Genomic DNA, 24502 nt, shown 5'->3' with positions numbered 1-24502 from the left:
GGAGGAGCAGGAAAAGCAAGGGGAAACTCTGCAATAGACTGGGCATCACTGGAGAGTAACCAACAAAAGATTTAATGATCAAACAGCTGCTGAGCATGGTCATAGTGGAGAAACAAAGATTGAGATGTGAAAACCATTTGATTGCAACAAGAAAGGATAAAGAAAATAGGCAAGACTGGCACAGCCCACAAGGGTACACAGGAAAACAACACACACAGACCAAGTCCTAAACTATGAAAGTAACCACCCCAACACACACAAACGAAGCTGCATCAGGACACTATTCAAAAGAGCCACAACACAGTGCAGTACACCAGAACTGCGAAAAGAGGAAGAGGAACACCTATACAAGGTATTCGCCAAAAACGGATACCCGCGCAACTTTATCAACAGATGCCTAAGAGATAGACCATGGAACGAGGACATGCCACAACCAAAAGGACTAGCCACACTACCATACATCAGGAGCGTTTCAGAACTGACAGCCAGACTACTGCGACCCTTAGGACTCATAACGGCACACAAACCAACAGTCACGCTCAGACAACAACTTACTAGAACAAAGGAGCCAATACCCAACATGAGTAAAACTAATGTAGTTTACAAAATACCATGCAAGGACTGCACAAAACACTATATAGGACAAACAGGAAGACAGCTAACAATCCGCATACATGAACATCAACTAGCCACGAAACGACACGACCAGCTATCCCTAGTAGCCACACACTCAGACAACAAGCAACATGAATTCGACTGGGAAAACACTACTATCATAGGGCAAGCCAGACAGAGAACAGCCAGGGAATTCCTAGAGGCATGGCATTCATCCACAAACTCCATCAACAAACACATCGACCTGGACCCAATATACCAACCACTACAGCGGACAGCTGAAACTGACACCCGGAAGCGGCAAGGACAGACCACTATAAATACCGGAAGAAACATCAAAGAAGCGCTTCGCAGGAGGCTCCAGAGCACTGATGATGTCTCCTAGCCAGGGGAGGAAACGTTTGCAACAAAAACTTACAGCTCGGCGAACAGAACCACAACAACTGGCACAGCGATAAGGAAGAAAAATCAATGGGACAAGATGGAGCACAGGGTTCAAACCCTGTTGAACTTGGTATTGTGTCCAGAAAAATCCAGAGAACTAAGTCGAAGTGCTTTTCCCTGAACTTGTGTTGAGTTTAACTGGAACATTGTAACAGGACAAGAATGGAAAGACCAGAGTGGGAGCAAGACTAAGAATTAAAGTGACAAGCAACTTAAAGCCTGGGGTCCTACTAGCAGACTAAAAGGACATTTTGACATTTGGTCTCCTCAGATTAAAGGAGATATGCAAACACAAATTAGGAGCAGGAGTTGGCCACTTGAGTTATCTAGCTGCTCTGCCATTCAATAAGATCATGACTGATCTGTTCATGGCTTCAACTCCACTTTTCCTCCTATGCCTAATGACCTTTGACTCCTAAAGTTGATCACATTGTGAGCAGAGAATACCATAGACTAAATTGAAAGAAGTATAAAGAAAACACTCACTGTGTCACCTGGGACAAATGTTTGGGGCTTTGGGCAGTGAAAGGTAGGAGGTCAAACTAAATGTTGCATTCCTACACTTTTATAAGAAGTTGCAATAGGGGAAGGGTGGAGGTGTTTGGCATCTCCCACGTGCCTAATGTGATAGGATGTGTCAGACGCTGAGACAATGCAGTCATTAACCCAGGGCATGGTGCGTTCGATCTCTGCTTTAGATAAGCATTTCATTGCCACTTTACTTGAGCTAAATAAAATGCTGGAGGCTTCAACTCTTTACTTGTCTTTCAAACGTGGTTAAAATAGCTGTCAACTTTCCCGTTAAAAGTAAGAGATATTCCTGAAATGAAGCAACTGAAGGGAATAGAGAATTTTCCAGTTGCTAAAATGATAAGTGATTGTTGTTCAAAGATGAGAACACAAAGTATGTTGGAATAAATGGTCATTCCGCCAATACATATATGGCATCACAGACCACCTGCAACATCCCTTTAGGAAGTGTCTGAGACAGTTCTTTGTTCCCCATGAAACGTAAGTTGAGGAATGCTCCATTTGCCATCTCTCTTCATCATCCATCCAATTATATTAGCTTGTTGCTCCCTTGCTCCTGGACTCATGCTCTCTACCCGGCAGTAAAAAGTGAAGTCTGTAGATGCTGGAGATCAGAGCTGAAAATGTGTTGCTGGTTAAAGCACAGCAGGTCAGGCAGCATCCAAGGAACAGGAAATTCGACGTTTCGGCCAGATTCCTGATGGAGGGCTCTGGCCCGAAACGTCGAATTTCCTGTTCCTTGGATGCTGCCTGACCTGCTGTGCTTTAACCAGCAACACATTTTCAGCTCTCTACCCGGCACTCAATCATCTCTGTTTGTATTTGTCATACTCGCCTCCCACCCTGATGCTAATTGGAGATTTTCCAGCTCCCTTGCCTTCTTCTGAAAGGCTTTTGGTCTGCAAAAGTCTCTCTGAGTCCACTTAGTACAAATCCCAAGCAGGTTTATGCCCTACTTAGCTTAGTGACAGTGTCCAGTGCCATTTCTGTCAGAATCCTAAATAGGCAAAGTGAGACCAGCATTGGCAGCAGATGGCAGTTGTGCAGGGATAGTAAATAGTTTTAATTACTGGGGATAACAGGAGGCCAAGGTAAAACAGGCCACACTGTGCTGTTTTGGAACTGTCGCAAAGCCCAATCTGTCAAGACAGTGCATGCTTCTTTAATTCTTCAGAGGGCTTTTAAACAGAACACAGAAATATTAATTGCATGCCTCATCTGCACATTCATCTTTACAACCATCAAACACGCTCTTTAATTTCAGGGGAATCATTTTAAAATGGGAATCATGCAAATGAGTATTTTAGCTATTCATTTGTTTTACTGCAAGCAATTTGGAACAAATGACTTACAGCTTTGAATGAATTAAAGCAGAACACACTGGAGACCATTTTAATCCCCAGTCTTGACATAGAAACGACCCTGACTAGCACCATGGAAAATGTTGGCATAGCAACTTTGGGCATTTTTATGCAAATCAGTGCATATGGATAACATAAACTCCGTATTTTTTCTCCCTTTTAACTAATCATCATAAAATTAGCTTCAAAATATTTTTAATGCCTCAACATATCACTTTGCATCCATACGCATGAAATTACTTTTCTTAATGCGATGCATAAAGTGCAAGGATGAGACTAAATAGTCCGAGGTTCATGTCATATTTCAGAGAGATATAGGAGTCAAAATGCCTTAGCCTCCTGAATTGGAAATTCTAGTTGCTTCTTTGTATAATTTCATTTTCACCCCCTTGGGCAGTGGAGAGATAATTAAGCCTCTCCCACAAACACTAAATAATTTCTTTTTATATATACGTGTATGAAAATTCTTTTTTCAGAGCATACATTCAACAAGAAGAAATCCAGATCATTATTGGTTTGAACGCTGCCATCTCATTATTCCTGCACTGCTCCAAAATTATTGCAAATGTTTAGCTTGTAATAGTCTAATAAAACAGTCAACTGTAGGAATGTAAAAATAATGCACTTTACAACACAATAAAGCAATTTAATTTGTTTACATGTCACAGTAATACAGTGAGGTGAAGTCTTAATCTTCTTTAAGTATTTGCATCCTCTAGCTGTTTTCAACTTTTATAAGATACAGTCACCACTCCCAGCTTGATTATATTACAGTATTCATACAAGCCAAGCATGGTTAAGATTTCTAACTCATTAAATTGTTGTCTAGGCTTTATCAGGGCTGCTTCATACTTGTGTATTTTTTTGGAGACACAATGGGGCCACTAAGGATCGGAGGAGTCAGAACTCCATGAATTTTTATCTGGCAAGTTGACTATATCAAGACGAAAGAATAAAATAAAGAACAGAGGATGATGGAGATCTGAAACAAAGAACAAACAGAAATTGCTGGGGAAACTCAGCAGGTCTTGCAGCATCTGTGCAGAGAAAGCAGTGTTAATGTTTTGGATCCAGTGACCCTTCTTCAGATGGAAGAATGGTCTCTCAATATGAAGTGTATCTGAGACCATGGAAATTGGACCTGGATTAATTTAGCTTTTATCAATTTACAATTCTATTATCAATGAAGGCAACACGGCCAAAGGTGCTGTCTTTTGGATGAAAAGTTAAAGTGAGGCTTCTTCCAACTGCTAAGATAAATATCAAAGATTCGCAAGAATGATTTTAAGGAAGAGAAAGGGTGTCCAGGTCAATATATATCCCTCAGTCAACATCATTAACAAAAACAAATTATTTCACAGCTCTTTGTGAGAGCTTACTGTGCATGAATTTTCAGAGTTCCTACCTTCCGAAGGTGATTACGCTTCATATGTTGTAAGCATGTCGGGATACATTGAGGTTGTGGAAAGTGTTATATTAATAAAGGATCCTCCTTTGTTAAAAATTGACAGTCTGATACTCAAATACCTTGATAGAAATCTTCCATGTGTATGTAGCATAGGCAGATCTCAAATCCTCAACATATTTCATGCACCGTAAGTGAAATCTACTATAGTTATGTTAGCAAACATTATCTCCACTCAAGGTACAGAAGAATCCCACAAGAGGTATGAGTTGAAATGGGATTAGTTTTTTTTGGTATATAAGTTGAAGAAGAGATGTTGACTCTACTCTTCAAATTGTACAATGAGATATTTCATATTTCACAAGGGGACTAATGTTAAATCAATGTGGTATCTGAGGAATGGCACCATTGGTGATAAAACACTCCTTTTGCACTGGACTGGACCTGACTATGTGTCTACATTCTGGAGTGTGTCTTGAATCTTTTGACTATGACCAAAATCACCACCAATTGAGCTGAGTTGACCCTATGGAGACAGAAATGTAAAACTGAACAACAATTACAAGGGGGGGTTGGTAAAAATACTCTTTCATGGGATGTGGGTGTCAATGGTAAGAACAGCATTAGTTGTCCACCCCTAATTGCCCTCGAACTGTGTCATGTGTTCGGTCATTTCAGGAACAGGTAAGAGTTAACCATATTACTGTAGGCCTGGAGTCACATGTAAGTAAGTTCAACATATTTCCTTCCTTAAAATGTGTGAGTGAATCAGATTTTTTTACAGCAATTAATGATAGTTTTCCTGGTTATCTATGGTTACCTGCAGCCAGCTTGATGTTCTAGATAAAATAAATGAATCTACCTCAACACTTATTCATTGGAGTACAATCTCCATCATTTGGTCTGTGCATATTCATGATTAGGTTCCCACTGCTTATCATTACTTGTGGAAGAAGTTACAAAGTCACTGTTTGTAACAGTTCATGCATCCTTGGCTATTGTGCACAGTTCAATAAGTTCCTTGTATCTTGTTATTTAAGATTATGTGGCTCATTCTGTTTCTCTGGTCATGTTTGAGTCCATGATCCCATTAACTTGAATCCAAACTGATCTCAAATCGTGCCCCTGGTTTAGTTTCCAGCCCTGCCAGGATATACAGATGAATGGCAATGCTAACATAATTAAATGAGAAAGAATAGGAGGAAGTTTAAATAGAGAGACATGTCAGTGTGGAGGCTGGACTGCATGCTTGTTCTGGATATCCACTGTGACCTTCTGACCTGAGGGTGCTATAGGTGTTTTTTAGTTTTTCTGCATTTATTTATTCTTTTATAACAGGGAGTGACCAGCATCTCAATATAATTTTGACTTACTGCCCACTTGCAACTGAACCCAACATGGCCTTGTGAAATAGAATCTCCTACAAGGCAAAAGTAATAGTTTAATTTTCTCTCCTTGTTTTCATACAAAGGAAAAATAGATAGTAGCCTCTGAATTCACAATTTCATTGTTTGATTGGACCCTGCCATCAATCTTTTACGAGTGCTGCTTTGTATGGACACAAAAAAATTCATTCATTGCTAATGAACCATGAAGAAAATATTCAGGTATATTACAGGATGTACACAGAGGAGGCAATCGGCTTATTTAAATGTGAGTGATTCATTTATTTTTATGGGCTTGACAATGAGACTGCAGCAGCTGAAACAAATAGAACTGAATATACTTTAGGACTCAGCCATGACTCAGTGGGTAACACCCTCATCACGATCCTAAATGTTGTTCATTAGGTTGTTCAGAGTTAGAGATGAGCCCATATTCAAAATCTAGGTACTGAGGAGTGCTCCACTGTTAGGGGTATGGTCTTTTAGGTTAAACATAAAAGGGGCTATGTTTTATGTCTCCCTGTGGGCATATCAACATTCCTTTAACAGAAATGGTCAAGAAATCATCACTGTATCATATCTTTTGACATGATGGTTTTAAGGTCTCGGATTCTACCTTAAATCAGGTCACTTGAAGCATGACATGCTAACGGATGCATGCTCCTCTTTGTAACGTTAGCTCAGTTGTGAATATGATATATTTGCAAATAACAGTGAGCTGTAATAAATGTCTGTTGGATCTTTCAATACCACGTCATCCTCATCTTAGTTTCATATGTCATGATGCATTGCCACATGAGGTAAAGATATTCCATTGGAGGCAAAGCTCATAGCAAGACACTCTTGCCCTGTCAGGTGGATATAAAAAAATTCCAAGGATCTACGATCCAAAGAGGAGAGGAATCCTGCAGAATACATTCTCAAATTGCTTAATCAACATCAATGAAACAGATTAGAACATAGAACATAGAACATAGAAAAATACAGCGCAGTACAGGCCCTTCGGCCCTCGATGTTGCGCCGACCGAAGCCTACCTAACCTACGCTAGCCCAATAACCTCCATATGCTTATCCAATGCCCGTTTAAATGACCATAAAGAGGGAGAGTCCACCACTGCTACTGGAAGGGCATTCCATGAACTCACAACCCGTTGAGTAAAGAATCTACCCCTAACATCTGTCCTATACCTACCACCCCTTAATTTAAAGCTGTGTCCCCTAGTAACAGCTGACTCCATTAGCGGAAAAAGGTTCTCACTGTCAACCCTATCTAAACCCCTAATCATCTTGTAAACCCCTAATCATCTTGGTTGGTGATTATCTGTGGAAGCTTGCTGTGCACAAATTGGCTGCCACAATTCTGACATTACAACAGTGACAACACTTTCAAATATATAATTGACTGGGAAGTGCTTTGGGTCATCCTGAGTTGATGAACATCTCCACAAATGTGCGAGTCATTTCCATTCATTATCTCAAGTGGTTCCCCGTGGCACTGAACATCCATTTAAACAAATAAAAACACCACAACTCCTACAGCTGACACACTTTTATATTGAGAAATCCAGGGGAAGCTGCATCATGGTCAAAGACAGCAGGAAATACTTTGCAAAATGTTGGCTAATTGACCATTAGTGTTGAAAATGGCAATGAGAGCCATTATGTTGAAGGTAGAGAGTTAAATAAATGAGTTCTAGAGATTTTTTTTTGAGTATGAAACACGGAGGACAATGATTTTGAGGAGGATATCAGTGCAAAGGAAAATTGTTTTCACTTGTGCATTCTGTTGGCATATTCTGTTATGATATAATGCCTGTGTATTGAGCCAAGCCTTAACATGCAAATAATGAAGATAAACGGAAGTATGAGGTGACTGATTTGGTTGGAGTTAGCTTCAGATTTGTTTGAATGTAAAGGTACCCATGTTGAAGTCAGCTATTAACATTTAAACTAATTGTCCCATTATGCCTCACCCTGCCCCCCTGCCCTTTTACCCAAAGCAGGGGAATGTCCAAAGATAAAAGCCAAATGCTACAGACATTGGAAATCGGAGACAAAATCAGAAATTGCTGGAAAATCGCAGCAAGTCAAGCAGCATCTGTGGAGAGAGAGTGAAACAGAGAGAACGCATCGAGTCTAGTGACCCTTCTTCAGAACTCCTACATGGCAGTGGGTAAGCTGCAGTTGGGTAAAAGCTGCAGTTGGGGTGGGGGTGGGGAGCGGGGCTGGGTTGGGTGGGGGGGCGGTGGTGGCGAGCTATCCACTGGCCCTTGCTCTCCCCCTTCTGCCCTAGCTGCCTAAGTATGTCCACCCCTCATTGTGACTGACTGGCTGGATCCACCAACACACTGCCCCCAAGCTCGGGACCCCACTAGATCCTGTCGGTAGCCCCCACAATCTCACACACACACACACACACACACACACACACACACACACACACACACACACACACACACACACACACACACACACACACACGTAGACACACTCATACAGACCCACCCTCACACACACTCACATGCAGACACACTTACACCCTCACACTCACACACACAATGCACACAAACTTACACACACACAGACACACACACACTCAAGTACAAACTCACATGCACACAATCACATGTAGACACACACACACACACACACACACACGTGTCCATACAATCGCACTCACCTGCACACACACATACATACACACACACTCACACAGACACATGTGTACCCACCGTCCCTAATTAATGCCCAATCAGTCATTACATTGCCAAGGGGCAGCTGATGTGGGTGAGGAAGTGACTCCTCAATGGTGTACCACCATCCAAATAACTCCAACCCAAAGCGTCACTGAGCATCTCTTAAAGTCTGCTCAATGTGCTTTTTAATCAACATGTTCAAGGATATATTTCTGGGACAGGTGGGTCTTGAGTCCAGGTCTCCTAGACAAGAGGTAGAGACACGAACATGATAAGAGTGAAAGTCCAATTCACACCCTCCACTGCATTAGATTCAAAGCAATTGATACAAAAGGAACACTTCTGTCAGCCTCTCCCCTCTGTCCCATTCAGCAGTTTTACTGTTTCTTCCCTAGCTGGAAGATGGATACCAACAGGATTTTGATGTGGGATTTACGTTGGGGTGTAGAGAACTGCTGAAATGCACTGTGATGTTCAAAGGATCCCAGTGCATCAGGAAAATGTAATCACTCAATCAGCCTAGCACTAGTTATCGATAGAGCTAATACACTTTGCTAAGCCACATAATCATTTGGGGGAAACAAGTGGTTCTCTAATAGGTTTACATAAGTGTGTGTCTTTGTGTGTTGTGGTAGCTTATAGCTAGTGACTATTACAACAGAGATATGCTGCTGTGGGTGCTGGCATGTAAAGGAACACATTTATCGAAAGATCATTGCACCTCAATAATCATGATAATTTTTAGCTATGATAATCACAATGAAAATATCTATTAAAGCAAAACCCTATTTGACAAAGCCAGTGGTCCTCATCAGTCACTCAGAGTAGCTCCTGCTATGTCACCGCAGGAGGGAAATAGCGCGACTTAAGTTGCTTGATGATGCCCGCAGGGATGAAACATGAGAGCTGAAATGAGGTTTGAAATGTGATAAAAGGATAATCTAGCATAAATAGACTGCATATGCTCATTACCTGCATAAACAGTCAGGCTGCTAGGATGACTATATTTGAATAATTTAGTAAGGTCAGGAGGATGGGTGAGGGGCAACTGTTTAACCTTTTACCTGAACTAATTAACCCTGGGACCTTTCTGGTGGGTTCAAAACCCCTCAGCATGGCACCAACAAAAAGCCAAAAACAATCCCTCCAAATGTCAAGGGTCATAGTCATAGAGATGTGCTGGCCCTTCGGTTCAACCTATCCGTGCTGACCAGATATCCTAAATTAGCTCGTCCCATTTGCCAGCACCTGGCCCATATCCCTGTAAACCCTTCCTATTCATGTACCCATCCAGATGCCTTTTAAATGTTGTTATTGTACCAGCCTCCACCACCTCCTCTGGCAGCTTGTTCCTTTGAACGGGGAAAGGCTCTGGAGTCTCCAGGAATTATTGTCCCCGAAATTAATAAATATAAGAGATTTGGGGTCATGGCGGGTGGATGAAAATTTGACAGGGAAGTATCCTCCAACTGGTGATGAAAGAATTGTGTAATATTGCAATCGGCATGGCGATGGCAGTTCATCACAAAGTTAGTCATCAAGTCATACAATTATACAGGCCCTTCGGCCCACCATGTCTGTACTGACCAGCAAACACCAAACTTACATGAATCCCATCCTGTGCCCTTGCTCCATAACCTACTAAGCCCTGCCATTTAATTGCCTAAACACATGCTTTTTAAAATTACTTTGTCAGGCAGCATGTTCCATACTTCTATTACCTCTTGTGAAAACATTTTCCTCAGATTTCCTCATGCACTCTGGTCTTAGACGTGTCAGCCATGGGAAAGAGATTCCCACGATCTACCCTGTCTGTGCCCTTCATTATTTTGCATACCGCAATCCGATCCCCCCTCAGCCTCCTCTGCTCCAAGGAAAACAAACCCAGCCTATCCAGTCCCTCTTCATATCTGAGACTTTACAGTCCAGACAAAATCCTGGTGCATCTCCTCTGCACCCTCTCCAGTGCAATCCTTTATTAGTCAGAATATTGAGGAGTTGGGAGGTCATCTTGCGGCTGTACAGGATATTGGTTGGGCCACTGTTGGAATATTGTGTGTAATTCTGGTCTCCTTCCTATCGGAAGGATGTTGTGAAACTTGAAGGGTTCAGAATAGATTTACAAGGATGTTGCTAGGGTTGTAGGATTTGAGCTATAGGGAGAGGTTGAATAGGCTATGGATAGATGGAATAACATGGATATGTTGGACAATTAATGATGGTCAGGTGATATCAGGAGTTCATGTGATGAAACCTCCACCAGATAAAAATAATATAACATTGGGGTTAAGTAATTCTGGATCATTCCATTTGTTCAACTGTCAATTGTTTCACTTAATGTTAACAATTGAACGTTTCCGAGGCCTTGCTTTTATGAAGCTTTTTTGACATTATATGAAGGTTTTGCATGGAATTCAGCATCAAAAGCACCATTGGTTCAGTACCTTTATTAAATGAATAGTGCTGATTATTTATGAGAAATTTTATTTGACCAATGTTATTCCATCTCCCTCACAGCGCCAGAGACCCGGGTTCAATTTCTGCCTCAGGCAACTGTCTGTGTGGAGTTGCACATTCTCCCCGTGTCTATGTGGGTTTTCTTCGGGTGCTCGGTTTCCTCCCACAGTCCAAAAATGTGCAGGTTAGGTGAATTGGCCATGCTAAATTGCCCATAGTGTTAGGTGAAGGGGAATGGGTCTGGGTGGGTTGCTCTTTGGAGGGTCGGTGTGGACTTGTTGGGCCGAAGGGCCTGTTTCCACAGTGTAAGTAATAGAGATGTACAGCGTGGAAACAGACCCTTCGGTCCATGCCGACCAGATATCCCAACCCAATCTAGTCCTACCTGCCAGCACCTGGCCCATATCCCTCCAAACCCTTCCTATTCATATACCCATCCAAATGCCTCTTAAATGTTGCAATTGTACCAGCTTCCACCACTTCCTCTGGCAGCTCATTCCATACATGTACCCCCCTCTGCATGAAAAAGTTGCCCCTTAGGTCTCTTTTATATCTTTCCCCCCTCACCTTAAACCTGTGCCCTCTGGTTCTGGACTCCCCGACCCCAGAGAAAAGACTTTGTCTATTTATCCTATCCATGCCCCTCATAATTTTGTAAACCTCTACAAGGTCATCCCTCAGCCTCTGACGCTCCAGGGAAAACAGCCTCTCCCTGTAGCTCAGATGCTCCAACCCTGGCAACATCCTTGTAAATCTTTTCTGAACCCTTTCAAGTTTCACAACATCTTTCCGATAGGAAGGAGAACAGAATTGCACGCAATATTCCAACAGTGGCCTAACCAATGTCCTATACAAAATCTGATTGAAGATTTGTAGCTCGGGTATCCGTTGTTGTGGTTCTGCTCGCCGAGCTGGAAGTTTTTGCTGCAAACGTTTCGTTCCCTGGCTAGGGAACATCATCAGTGCTATTGGAGCCTCGTGTGAAGCGCTGCTTTGGTGTTTCTTCCGGTATTTATATTGGTTTGTTCTTGCCGCTTCCGGGTGTCAGTGGATGTTCCCTAGCCAGGGAACGAAACGTTTGCAGCAAAAACTTCCAGCTCGGCGAGCAGAACCACAACAACGTCCTATACAGCCGCAACATGACCTCCCAACTCCTGTACTCATTTGACCAATAAAGGAAAGCATACCAAATGCCTTCTTCACTATCATATCTACCTGCGACTCCACTTTCAAGGAGCTATGAACCTGCACCCCAAGGTCTTTTCGTTCAGCAACACTCCTTAGGACCTTACCATTAAGTGTATAAGTCCTGCTAAGATTTGCTTTCCCAAAATGCAGCACTTCGCATTTATCTGAATTAAACTCCATCTGCCACTTCTCAGCCCATTGGCCCAACTGGTCCAGATCCTGTTGTAATCTGAGGGAACCCTCTTCACTGGTCCACTACACCTCCACCCTTGAACTCCGCTCCTCCAATTGCCACCAGGACAGAACCTCACTGGTCCTCACCTACCACCCCACCAACCTCCAGATACATCGAATCATCCTCCGTCATTTCCGCCACCTCCAAACAGACCGCACCACCAGAGATATATTCCCCCCCCTCCCCTATCAGCGTTTTGAAAAGACCACTCACTCCCTCTGTGACTCCCTCGTCAGGTCCACACCCCCCACCAACCCAACCTCCACTCCCGGCACCTTACCCTGCAACCGCAAGAAATGCAAAACTTGCACCCACACCTCCCCCCTTACTTTCCTCCAAGGCCCCAAGGGATCCTTCCATATTGCCACAAATTCACCTGCACTTCCACACACATCATTTACTGCATCCGCTGCACCCAATGTGGCCTCCTCTATATTGGGGAGACAGGCCGCCTACTTGCGGAACATTTCAGAGAACACCTCTGGGACACCCGGACCAACCAACCCAACCACCCCGTGGCTCAACACTTCAACACCCCCTTCTGCTCCACCAAGGACATGCAGGTCCTTGGACTCCTCCATCGCCAGACCATAGCAACATGACAGCTGGAGGAAGAGCACCTCATCTTCCTCCTAGGAAACCTCCAACCACACGGGATGAACTCAGATTTCTCCAGTTTCCTCATTTCCCCTCCCCCCACCTTGTCTCAGTCAAATCCCTTGAACTCAGCACCGCCCTCCTAACCTGCAATCTTCTTCCTGACCTCTCCGCCCCCACCCCACTCCGGCCTATCACCCTCACCTTGACCTCCTTCCACCTATTGCATTTCCAACGCCCCTCCCCCAAGTCCCTCCTTCCTACCTTTTATCTTAGCCTGCTGGACACACTTTCCTCATTCCTGAAGAAGGGCTCATGCCCGAAACGTCGATTCCCCTGCTCCTTGGATGCTGCCTGACCTGCTGCACTTTTCCAGCAACACATTTTCACCTCTGATCTCCAGCATCTGCAGTCCTCACTTTCTCCTCGATGATCTTTGAGGGGCTCTATTTTCTCCCTAGTTACCCTTTTGTCCTTAATATATTTGTAAAAACCCTTTGGATTCTCCTTAATTCTATTTGCCAAAGCTATCTCATGTCCCCGTTTTGCCCTCCTGATTTCCCTCTTAAGTATACTCATACTTCCTTTATACTCTCCTGAGGATTCACTCGATCTATCCTGTCTGTACCTGATATATGCTTCCTTCTTTTTCTTAACCAAACTTCAATTCCTTTAGTCATCCAGCATTCCCTATACCTCCCAGCCTTCCCTTTCACCCTGACAGGAATATACTTTCTCTGGATTCTTGTTATCTCATTACTGAAGGCTTCCCATTTTCCAGCCGTCCCTTTACCTGTGAACATCTGCCTCCAATCAGCTTTCGAAAGTTCTTGCCTAATACTGTCAAAATTGGCCTTTCTCCAATTTAGAACTTCAACTTTTAGATCTGGTCTATCCTTTTCTATCACTATTTTAAAACGAATAGAATTATAGTCGCTGACCCCAAAGTGCTCCCCCACTGACACCTCAGTCACTTGCCCTGCCTTATTTCCCAAGTGTAGGTCAAGTTTTGCACCTTCTTTAGTAGGTACATTCACATACTGATTCAGAAAATTGTCTTGTACACACTTAAGAAATTCCTCTCCATCTAAACCTTTAACACTATGGCAGTCCCAGTCGATGTTTGGAAAGTTAAAATCCCCTACCATAACTACCCTATTATTAGTACAGATAGGTGAGATCTCCTTACAAGTTTGCTTCTCAATTTCCCTCTGACTATTCGGGGGGGTCTATAATACAATCCCAATAAGATGGTCATCCCTTTCTTATTTCTCAGTTCCACCCAAATAACTTCCCTGGATGTATTTCCGGGAATATCCCCCCCTCAGCACAGCTGTAAGGCTATCCCTTATCAAAAATGCCACTCTCCCTCCTATCTTGCCTCCCTTTCTATCTTTCCTGAATCTAATCTAATCTCGCAAGAATGTGTCTACATCGCTCAAATTCTCCGCATAAGACAACCTTTCATCTCTGAAGTTAATCCAGTGAATCTTTTGCTGAACTGATTGGTATTTGTGGGTTTCAGATGGACTGCTGTAAAGGATAAGGAAAGGTTAGATGCAGTGAAAATAACAGCAGAGACCTTAGCTCAACTTAAAATCATTTCAAAAGAACTGTATGTTAGCATTTCTAAAATAGTTGCATTTTAACCACAGTGAGGGGTTAAACTGTCCCAGCACTGACACTAACCATCACCTTAATAATCAACACAGTTTTTTTGCTGGGAGTCCATTTCCATCAATGAACATTTATATCACCTGCCTCCATCTTCCCTTCTGATCATCCTGAAGACTAAAGTGTATTACCCACAGATAATACACAGAGATATGAAGTCACTTGTAGTTTTTATCTTTTAAAGTACAACGGGATGGTACAGTGGCACAGTGGTTAGCACTACTGCCTCACAGCACCAGGGTCCCAGGTTCAATTCCAGCCTTGGGTAACTGTCTGTGTGGAGTTTGCACATTCTCCCCGTGTCTGTGTGAGTTTCCTCCCACAATCCAAAGATGTGCAGGCCAGGTGAATTGGCCATGCTAACTTGCCCATAGCGTGAGGTGCATTAGTCAGAGGGAAATGGGTCTGGGTGGATTACTCTTCGGAGGGTTAGTGTAGACTGGTTGGGCTGAAGGGAAGGGAATCTAATCTAATCTAATCAGTTTCCAGTGGTGGAGTGAGGGGGGTGGTCCTCGAGGCGAGTACAAGGGAAAGGTGGTCCTTATGGCTCACTATGCAAAGGTTTGAATGTACTTAACGTTAATGTCAACTGTGCAAAGAACCCGAACACTGTGGCCCCAGTTGTGAGTGAGTGCTCAATCTCCTAACCCATTAATAACCTTGACAGATTCCATTGTCAAATATTCATCTCAACACCAGTGAAATAAGATATCTAGACATAATTCCAATACACATCATTACATACAACATTCAGGAGATATTTTAAACTAAGGGAGATCCCTGCAAATCTTCAATATGTTTGTAATCTGCTCCTTCCATGGAATCCAGTGTATGTTCCTCCAATTCCAACCACTTGCAAACCTTCCCAATTCCATCATTCTATTGTTCGGTGGCCATTCCTTCATCTCCCTGCTCCCCAAACTGGTCCTTTCTTAAAATTCTCAGCTTCCTTACAACTTAAAGATACTCCTTAAATTGTATGTCCTAGAATATTCTAATGTGGTGTCAAAGTGTTTTAATATGAGGTGCCTTGTGATGTTTTATTATATCAAAGGAGGTATATAAATGCAAGTTGTTGAGGGTCTAATTAATACATTCCTAGTAAACACTCTGGAATTCTCTGTAAATATCCTTGTGATCAGTTGTCAAAACAGATACACTTATGGATCCCTTGTACAAATTGACAGACCACTGGAAACCGATTACAAATTTAGATACCTTCTAGCTCTCTTGCAAATGCTGACACAGTCTCCAGGATTATTACAAATATTGACCTGTTCTCTGGAATCCTCTAAAAACAGCAATGCACTGCTAGCGAAAGTCTTGCAAACTCTTGATACATTCCCAGAGACCTCTGACAAATATTGACACATTCTCGGAGATTCCAAGCTGCCCTAACTTTAGAAAAAAAACACTGTTAGATTCTTTGGAAGTTGTATTTTTTTTAACTAATACAGATACAACAGAAATAATGGCCCAGATTTCACCATCAAAATAACAGCGATGCAATTAATAAATACCATTATTTGTGTTCAAAATAGCACAGCAAAGTGTAGCAAAGAATTCCAACATCCATGAGTTACTGTCCAAGTTGTACCATCTACCATTAGCTTTGTGACAAAGAAGGCTTATTATCTGGCCCACCATCAAAACACATTGAATGGTGTTAAATTACTCCATTTCCACTGTAAATATAAATTAAACTCATCATTCTATGTCTAAGTACCTTTGAATGATATGACAAGTGCCAATTAAACTCTCTGACACTGAAAACTAACAAGGGTAGAATCTCATTTATTGAGACACTAATTGTTATTGGAGATTGACATTTTAATTTGTTTTCATTCCCTCTGGGTTTCAGGCCCTACTTTCCCCTTTCTTTGTTCCTTTCTCTGTACCTGATTTCACACGACACCACGTTATAGACCAATAGATTTGTCTGAAATCACAAGCTTTGGGAGTGCTGCACATTCACCAGCAGAAAAGCTGCCAACGTCATCAAAGATCCGTTGCATCCTCGTTACGATCTCCTGCAATCTCTTCCATCAGGCAGAAGATACAGAAGCTTGAACACGCACACCAGCAAGTTTCAGGCCGTTATTCGACTATTGAATGGACTATCTAACCTCAAGTAATGCTGACCTTCTTAAAGCTGATCTCTCTTGTATGCCCTATGTAATGTAACCTGTACACCTCCATCTAAACCTTTTGTTCTATAAGTCCTTGCTTCCTATGATCTGCCAGTACTGCTTGTAAACAAAGCTTTTCACTGTACTTTGGTATATGTGACAATAAATCAATCGATCAATAAAATGATTTAGGAACTTGAAGATGCAAGGACAGGCATACCCCAACAGCCTCCCCAATCCATTCCCAATGGCTGAGACTACACCCTGGGAGCTGAAAATTGGAGAATACTCCTTCTGTTTGGGTCTCAATCCTTAAACCTCAGCACAATTCTAAACCTCTTTCCTCAGTTTGAAAACACTCTTGAATTCCCCACCCCAATTTTGTCTCATTTTGAAAATTTCTCGAAGATGCTGATTTAGGTGTACATTTGCTATGCCAAGGCTACAGGCCCAAGTGCTGGAAAATGGAGCTAGAGTAGTTTGATGGTTATTTTTGACTGGCACAGACTTAATGGGCTGAAGGACGGGTCCTTTTCTGTGCTGTACACTTCTATGGCTGTTCATAGAATCCCTAGAGCATGGGAGCAGGCCATTTGGCCCATCAAGTCCACACCAACCCTCTGAAGACCAGCCCACCCAGACCCACCTATCCATGTAACCTTGAATTTTCCATGGCTAATCCATCTAGCTTGCACATCCTTGGGCACTAGGGCCAATCTTCACATCTTTGGACTGCTGGTGGAAACCAGAGCACCCAGAGGGAACTCGCACAGACACAGGGAGAACGTGCAAACTCCACACAGACAGTTGCCCAAGAGTGGAATTGAACCTGGATCCCTGATGTCATGAGACAACAGTGCTAAACACAGAGCTACCATGTCACCCCACTGATCACTTTCTATCCCAAGTGTACCTTTGTGTGTCTCACCCAAGTGTTTATATGTCATGTGTCAGCCTTATTGACCATTGGATAATATTCCCATGTGAATTAGAAATTACATTAAGATTATAGTTGACCTTCTACTTCAACTTCACCTTCCGGACCTAACACTGTATTCATTGATTTATTTTATCTCGGATAAGCTGCTGGTATTAGTCTTGAATAGACTGAATGGCTAACCAACCATAATCACTGGGAGAACAAATTCCAGATTCCATAATGTTTTTGACTGAAGAAATCTCTCCCTGTTCTTTTTATGTTGGATACCATCTGTGATGCCTTGTGTAGATTCAGAGCTACCAAATGTTCTCACATTTGGTAGCTCTTGCATGAATCCACATTACTGAGTGGGGACGGATACCCACACAGTGTCTTAGGCAATCTTGATAACAGGAAAGGTCTATTATGTCCATACAGTTAAAATTTTGAGTCAATGACCTTTCTTCTGAACTGAAGTTCCTCTTGCCACAGATGCTGAGTTTCTTCAGCAAGTTCTCCTTTTGTTTCAGATTTCCAGCACCCACAGCTCTTTGCTTTATTAAGGTCAATTACATTGCTTGTGAAACAGTGGTAGTGTCCCCACTCTGAGGCAGGGGATGAGGTTCAAGTTCCACCTGCTCCAAAAGTGTGTAATAATATCTCTGAAGGTTGATTAGAAAAAAACTAAAACTTATTAGTTAGTTACATTATATCAGAAGTACATGATGGTCTCTTATGAGAAATCAGGGTCAGCTTAAGAATAGGTTCCCGTTATTACTACTGAAACATTCAGTTCACATGCTAGATGAGGCACTCATACAGAGTAACTCCCTATAGAGTTACTCCCGGTTCCACTCTGCCTATGACATGCAGGTCCTCCACTTTCACTCCCTTACCAACTGATGCCTGGAGGATGAACGCCTCCTCTTCCACCTTGGAACACTTCAACCCCAGGGCATCAACGTGGACTTCACCAGTTTCCTCATTTCCTCTCCCTTAACCTTACCTCAGTTGCAAACTTCAAGCTCAGTACCGCCCTCCTGACCTGTCCCACCTGTCCATCTTCCTTCCCACCTATCCACTCCACCCTCCTCTCAGACCTATCACCTTCACTCCCACCTCCATTCACCTATTACACTCGCCCCACCTCCTTCTCGTTTATCTCTCCACTCTCAAGGCTCCCAGCCTCATTATGGATGAAGGGCTTTTGCCCGAAATGTCGATTTTCCTGCTCCTCAGATGCTGCCTGACCTGCTGTGCTTTTCCAGCACTTCTCTAATCTTAACTCCTTACAGATTCTAGTTAGCTCCTCTCAGGTATAGTTATATCCTGATGGGTAGAGCTTAGTTTGTGAAAGCAGTTAACCCTTTCAGGTACTAATTGCCTTATACTACACCCACCTCAGTCCTCATGTGCTGACCTCTTCAGCAACGTTCTGTCTAACCCTTGACACAGAGCATCAGGAGGAAGAAGCCAATGCATTGGCCCACAGATCGGTGTGTGTGTGGAACCACTGCGCTACACAGCTCAAAGGGAACATTATCCTTGAGTACACAAAACTGAGGAGGGTGGATGTAATTGAAATGTCATGATATCTCAAAATTAAACCAAGAACGTCAATTGATGTCCAGGAGCCTGTTGCTACTTCAGAAGCTTATTCCAGCCAGTTTTCTGTGGTTGAACAGGCAATTTATTGCAACAATAGCTTGTGTTTTTACATCTTTAGTGCAGGAAATATCCGAAAATGTTCCACAGCAGTAACTAGATTTAGGTTAACATCAAGATTTAGAAGGAGACATTAAGAGGGTCTTAAAAGAGATCACAGAGAAGTCAAAAGATGGGCATTCCAGACTACTGGGGCTAGACATTTGAAAGGATGATGACTAACAGCAGGGCAAAGAGTGTGGAAGTGGAGAGAGTGGGGTTAAAGAGAATGGGGATAAAGAGAGTGGGGCAGAGAGAGTCGGAGTAAGGAGAGTTGGGGTACAGAGAGTGGAAGCAGAGAGAGTAGGGGGTAAAGAGAATGGGGGTAAAGAGAGTGGGGGTAAAGAGAATTGGGGTACAGAGAGTGAGGGACAGAGACAGTGGGAGTTAAAGAGAATGGGGGTAAATAGAGTGGGGTAAAGAGAGTGGGGGATAAAGAGAATGGGGGATTAAGAGAGTGGGGTTACAGAGGTGGGGCATAGACAGTGGGGGATAAAGAGAATGGGGTAAAGAGAATGCGGTAAAGAGAGTGGGAGATAAAGAGAATGGGGGTAAATAGAGTGGGGTACAGAGAGTGGGGTTAAAGAGAATGGGGTACAGAGAGTGGGTACAGAGAGTGGGTACAGAAAATGGGGACAGAGACAGTGGGGGATAAAGAGAATGGGGGTCAAGAGAGTGGGGGTAAAAAGAGTAGGGGTAAAGAAAATGGGGTAAAGAGAGTGGGGTAAAGAGAGTGGGGATAAGGGGGTAAAGAGAATGGGATAAAGAGAGTGGGGGTAAAGAGAGTGGGGGTAAAGGGAGTGGGGTATAAAGAGAGGAGGGGCAAGGGGAGGGTAAAGAAAGTAGGGGTAGAGAGATTGTGCTGTGAAGAGAGTAGGGGGTTAAAGTGAATGGGGATGTTCAACAGGCCAGTGGTGCATTTTGTCAGATTGCACCCTTCAGTCTTCACCATCACACAGGGATCACATGCACAAGGAAGTGAATGGAAAATTGGGAAGTCAGAACCTGGGTTTGCTTGTTCCCGTGCTAACCTCCACTTGCCCTTCCAGGAACGGGAGAGGGTTGTCCTTGTGGTGCTGAGATGGCGAGGTAGGGAAGTGGACCCTGCTTAACGTGATATGTTACACAATCAGAGTGACAGACAAAGTCGCATTTAATTGTCAGCTGCTCTTAGCTCCCAGTCCCTTTGTGCCTGTTTGCGATATTACATCATACCTGAAAAAGAAACTTCACTTGTAACCAATGAATGCGTTGTTTCATCAAGCCTGTTAAAGCACCCGAAGGTACAATATGTCTCCTGAATGAATGTTATGTTTAGCAGGGAATTGACAAGTTCTATTTTGGAGGTAAACTCAATTGACATTTTTGGAATTATCCCAAATCAAGGCAATTTAAAGAAGTCAAGAGTCATGAATGAGAGCGTGTGGCCCTTTGCTGGGGCTGGACTGCTCTTGTACTGTTTATACATTCTTCTCTCAACTCTATAAAAGGTCACCTCACCAGAGTGTAAAGTTGCTATCAAGAATGAATAGTTGGCTCAAAATACCTTGCATAGTTATTCGTTTCAAGGGATTGTCTATCAATCAGGGGTTGAAAATTCATTGTCAACCTCTGAACTGCCCCAACTCCACAACCAATGTCAGACTCAAGCCAGTGAGAACAGAAAAATGCAGGAGATCACAATGAGTCAGGCAGCATTCATGGAGAGAGAGCACAGCTAACGTTTTGAGTCAAGCTTACTCTTCATCAGAGCTGATGAGAAGTGTGGAGGGCACAACATTTTGTAATAGTTGGGGGAGGGGGTCAGAGTGCTGGTGGAGAAAAATGTTGATAGTTCAGATTAAGTGATCGGAATGTGAGAATGGCAGAACAACGATGTGTCTAACTGCCAGACTAGAAAGGACAGACAGTCCCACTGGGGTGGGGGGAGGGAAGGGATTGTGACAGAGACTTTATAAAGCTTTGGTTAGGCCCCATCTGGAGTACTGTGTCCAGTTTTGGTCCCCACACCTCAGGAAGGACATACTGGCACTGGAGCGTGTCCAGCGGAGATTCACACGGATGATCCCTGAAATAGTTGGTCTAACATATGAGGAACGGCTGAGGATCCTGGGATTGTATTCATTGGAGTTTAGAAGATTAAGGGGAGACTTAATAGAAACTTACAAAATAATACATGGCTTGGAAAGGGTGGACGCTAGGAAATTGTTTCCGTTAGACGAGGAGACTAGGACCCGTGGACACAGCCTTAGAATTAGAGGGCGTCAATTCAGAATGGAAATGAGGAGACATTTCTTCAGCCAGAGAATGGTGGGCCTGTGGAATTCATTGCCGCAGAGCACAGTGGAGGCCGGGACGCTAAATGTCTTCAAGGCAGAGATTGATAGATTCTTGATGTCACGAGGAATTAAGGGCTACGGGGAGAATGCTGGTAAGTGGAGTTGAAATGCCCATCAGCCATGATTGAATGGCGGAGTGGACTCGATGGGCCGAATGGCCTTACTTCCACTCCTATGTGTTATGGTCTTATGGTCTTACAGAGAATGTAAACTTAAAAGAAAAGGAAGAAATGGATTCACAGTTTGAAAGTGTTGAACTCAATAATGACTCCTACCTTGATTCCATCCTTTCTCACACGTCCAGACCCTGCCCAGCTATACTTTTGATTCCTTTGAAGTCGTTCACTATATTGACAATTCCCGGTTCCCTGACCCTAACTGCCTCCTGTTCACCATGGATGTCCAATCCTTCTCTACCTCCATTCCCCATTTTGATGGTCCAAACAGTGCAGAGATCAAATCTTCCTTCAATGATTGTAAGAAATTCTCTAATGTGGCTGGAGATGCGGATTTCTATCAATGACCCAAGTGCATCAATGCCTTGATTTTACAATTTGAATTCCCTGACTGAAATCTGTCCATAGGTAAAAACAAGGACTGCAGACGCTGGAAACCAGAGTCTAAATCAGAGTGGTGCTGGAAAAGCACAGCAGGTCAGGCAGCATCTGAGAAACAGGAAAATCGACGTTTCGGGCAAAAGCCCTTCATCAGGAATAGAGGCAGGGTGCCTGCAGAGTGGAGAGATAAATGAGAGGAGGGGTTGGGGGGGAGAAAGAAGCAAAGAGTACAATGGGTAAATGGGGGTGGGGATGAAGGTGATAGGTCAGAGAGGAGGGTGGAGTGGATAGGTGGAAAGGAAAATAGGCAGAACACAAGAAATCTGTCCACGGCCTTATCTATTCATGAAACCATAAAATGTCAAAGCAGAAATAGGCCATTCAGCCCATCAAATCTGCTCTGTGTTCAATGAGATCATGGTGCATCTGATAATCCTCAACTCCACTTTCTTGCCTTATCCCATAATCCTTGCTCCCATTACTGATCAAAAACCTCCCTACCTCAGCCTGGAATATATTTAACGTTCCAGTCTCGACAGCCTTCCTCAACAAAGAATTTTCAACAGCTTGCCCACCTCTGACTTAAATGTGCAACACCTTACTCTGAGATTATGCACTCTGGCCTGAGATTCTCCCACAGGGGGAAACAACCTCTCTGAATCCATCCTGTCTAGTATCCTCACAACCTTATATGTATTTTAGCTCAATATACTTTTTGGGACCAGAGCCCCTGCAAGAACTCTGTCTATGGTACATCCCCCATTGTCTTCACCCATTGAGCGCAGCAAAAACACCTTAAAGGCACCTCACACGAACATTATAACATCTAACATTGAGTAGGTTATGCAAGTGCTAGGACAGGTGAGCAGACCATCAGACAAAGATGTAAGTTTTAAGGAACAATTTAAAGACAGAATGTAAGTGAAATTTTTGAGGAAGGAACAGTAGTGAAACATTTCGATGGCAGCAGTGCCTTAGTTGGTGAAAGTCGATGATGTAGATAATATGACACAATGTAAATCACAGAGATAAAGTGACAATAGAAGTATTTTTCATGAATGTAGTTTATCAAATTTTTCAACATGAAAAATGAAAGGGGTTCTGAGAAAACATACATTCTAGAAAGTCCTGGGTCTATGTCATAAACTGCAGTATAAATATCATCAGCTTGCATTTCAATATGGTGGAGCAATAGGGGTTCTTCACAAAAGGGAGGGGGGATGCAGTCTACAATCTGATTTATCATCTGTTGAAAGCTATTAGTGAGAGCATTGTCTTTAATCATCAGCCACCAATCATTATAGTTTGACGTTAATATAATCTATTTTCCGTTCCTCTGTCCAATTCTACCCCTACCTTTCTTACGCTAGTGACTGGTGCCACAATGCAGTTACACTGGCCCCACCAGCCTTCCTCCACAGACCGTAAGTGGTATTCATTATGTGGTGACCACTGTCTACACCAATGGGTCACTTGGCCAGACAGCGAGAGACACAGAGAGACAGAGAGAGAGAGAAAGAAAGAGAGAAACAGCCACACAGCTTAGCCTAATCTTAACCACAGATGAAACCTCAAACATAAGCAAGTGCTTTTAATGGTGTGGGCCTGATCTCAGCTGGGCAGTCTCCCAGTGTGGCAGCTGGGTGGTCATGAGATTAGCAGCAAAGTCTGTGAGAAGATTTGTAGCTCGGGTGCTCGTTGTTGTGGTTCTGTTCGCCGAGCTGGGAATTTATGTTGCAGACGTTTATTCCCCTGTCTAGGTGACATCCTCAGTGCTTGGGAGCCTCCTGTGAAGCGCTTCTGTGATCTTTCCTCCGGCATTTATAGTGGTTTGAATCTGCCGCTTCCAGTTGTCAGTTCCAGCTGTCCGCTGCAGTGGTCGGTATATTGGATCCAGGTCGATGTGCTTATTGATTGAATCAACTCGGCAAACAGAACCACAACAATTAGCAGCAAATACAACAGCCTTGTTTGTGTGTTAGCTGTAACTCTGTTGTAGATCATTTTAATCAACTAGCTCAGAGATACCTGTGGCATAGGTGGGACTTGAACCTTGGCCTCTAGCTGAGAGATAGCGACAGTACCATTACACCATATGAAAGTGCTCTTATGGTGTCACTGATCCCTTGATGTGCTGATTTATCATTATACCTATTTTCTAATCAACTTGTTCAGAGACATTATGACACACCTTTGGAATAAGTGGGGCTTGAACACAGGCTTCCTGGTTCAGACATAGGGATACTACCACTACAGACATGTAACT

This window comes from Hemiscyllium ocellatum, chromosome 39 (assembly GCF_020745735.1).
Source record: "Hemiscyllium ocellatum isolate sHemOce1 chromosome 39, sHemOce1.pat.X.cur, whole genome shotgun sequence".
NCBI classification, from domain to species: Eukaryota; Metazoa; Chordata; class Chondrichthyes; order Orectolobiformes; family Hemiscylliidae; genus Hemiscyllium; species Hemiscyllium ocellatum.
Note: the sequence above shows the minus strand (reverse complement) of the source record.